General features: G+C 38.7%; 1 pseudogene; it reads right to left on the bottom strand.

Annotated features, from left to right (window-relative positions):
• Window positions 1–1,432: 1,432 nt before the first annotated feature.
• On the bottom strand, window positions 1,433–1,835 carry LOC110582690 (annotated as a pseudogene).
• Window positions 1,836–2,258: the final 423 nt, after the last annotated feature.

Consider the following 2,258-nt stretch of genomic DNA (forward strand, 5'->3'; position numbering starts at 1 on the left):
GATCATCAACTACCTAATGCTGTGGATATGTACTGCTTATAAAGTAAGCGCTCAAGGGAACAGCTTTTAAATAATGGAAATGGTGGATACATTAATTATATAAATTTTAAGAAGTATATCTGCTTTTTTTTCTTACACTCCTATGGTTCCAATCCTCCTATTATCTTGATAGCTCTCTGAGATTTCCAAATTTTTATTTATCTGGAATTATGCTCTCTGGCCACACTTTCATTCCAAGATTCGTTTTGATTCTTTTGGTCATTTTGGTCTCATTTCACCATAAAATTTAAAGTATGGTTGTACTTTAACAGCCTTTATTATTAGTTCATGTTCTGATAACATAGCAGGCCTTTTCTAGTTACCTGAATAACAACCAATTCCTTCTTTCCTGTTGGTAGAATTAGAGTTTGTTCACTAATATGACTTAAGAGTAAAAATCTAATAGTCAAATTTCATAGCTCCATTCTTCTTAGCAGTGACTGACAATAAAAAGAGGTATGTAAAAAGAAACACTCTCTTCTACAGGACTTTTGGTGCATAGTATTGCATATGTCATTGTTTTATTAATTTTTTTGAGAGAGAGAGAATGAGCAAGCATCAGTGAGGGGAGGGGCAGAGGGACAAGCAGATTCTCTGCCGAGCAGGGACCAGGATATGGGGCTGGATCCCAAGACCCTGAGATTATGATCTGAGCCCAAGGCAGACGCTTAACTGACTGAGCCACCTAGGTGCCCTATCATTGCTTTTTCTATAATGTTCTACCTATAGTATCAAGCCAGTGTAGGAAGAAGAGCCTCAAGAATGGCCAACAGCCAAATTGGGAAATTGGAGCTCTTATGTACTGTGCTATGAGACCCCTCTCCTGTTCTGTTACTTATAGCCAAAAGCCTCTTAAAGAGACAGATGATAGGGACGCCTGGGTGGCTCAGTCAGTTAAGTGGCTGCCTTCGGCCCAGGTCATGATCCCAGGGTTCTGGGATTGAGTCCCACATCGGGCTCCTTGCTCAGCAGGGAACCTGCTTCTCCCTCTCTCTTCCTCTGCTTGTGCTCTCTCTGTCAATGTTTTAAAAAAAAAAAAGAGACAGATGATAGACAACAACAAAACAAAATAATACTATCTTATATTAAAATATATATACCTCCTCATTATTTATGCTTAAACATAGCATAATGAATATTCTTGAGTCCTTCCTACTTGATACCTTCAGAGGCTTTTGTTGGGTAATAGTTCTTTTTATACTAATTATAAATGTCTTCTGATAGCAAAGTGTGTTTGTTTATTTTTTCTGACCATAATTTGATTTCTTCACCTCAGTTGAAAATCCTTTCGATTTGTTGGCTTTAAATATATACACACAAGTTTATAATTAGTAGCAGTTGATTTATAAGTTTCTCCTATGGTTTATTTTGTTTGTTTGTTTGTTTTATACCTTTATTTGACAATCAGCAAATAGTTATCATCCACATTAACTGTCTTTAGATTTTTGAAAGGGGTGACAGGTACATAGGTAACCAACGTGTAGAGCTTGTTTGGTGATCTTCATCCTCATTATGTTTTCTGGACAACCACACATGGATACAATATGGAACATTCCTTATTCCTTTGGCCCAGACAGTTTTGTTGAGCCTGGTGTCAATGCGCACATCTGAGTTCTCATCTCCTTCATGGCAAATTTCCGGGTCTCTTTGAGGGCCCAAGAGGCACACTTCTTGAAACCCATTCCATGGATGTGCTTGTGAATGTTGATGGTGTTTTCTCTGGTCACTACTTCGTTGATGGCAGAATGGCCCTTCTTCTTCTCGCCACCCTTCTTTGCAGGAGCCATTCTGATGGACCCTGGTTGGAAAAGTCTCCTATGGTTCAAAATAGCAGTGCTTGTACATTTCATTTTCATGACTCCTAAGAGGTTTCTTTTGCTTATTTTTTCATTTATGGCAATATTTTAAATGACTGACTTTCCCAGAAATCTAATCCTATGATAGAAACTTTGTATTTAGTATGCAATATAAGATGCAGATGGAGCCTACCAAGGACTAAGGAAGAATATAGGCTAATTCAAAGATTTTTAAAAGTATTTTATTTTTTATTTTACAGAGAAAGACACAGTGAGAGAAGGACCACAAGCAAGGGAAGTGGGAGAGGGAGAAGCAGCCTTCCTGCCAAAGAGGGAGCCAGATGTGGGGTTTGATCCCAGGATCCTGGGATCATGACCTGAGCTGAAGGCAGATGCTTAATGACTGAGCCACTCAGATGCCCC

Source organism: Neomonachus schauinslandi, chromosome 1, assembly GCF_002201575.2.
Source record: "Neomonachus schauinslandi chromosome 1, ASM220157v2, whole genome shotgun sequence".
Taxonomy (NCBI): domain Eukaryota; kingdom Metazoa; phylum Chordata; class Mammalia; order Carnivora; family Phocidae; genus Neomonachus; species Neomonachus schauinslandi.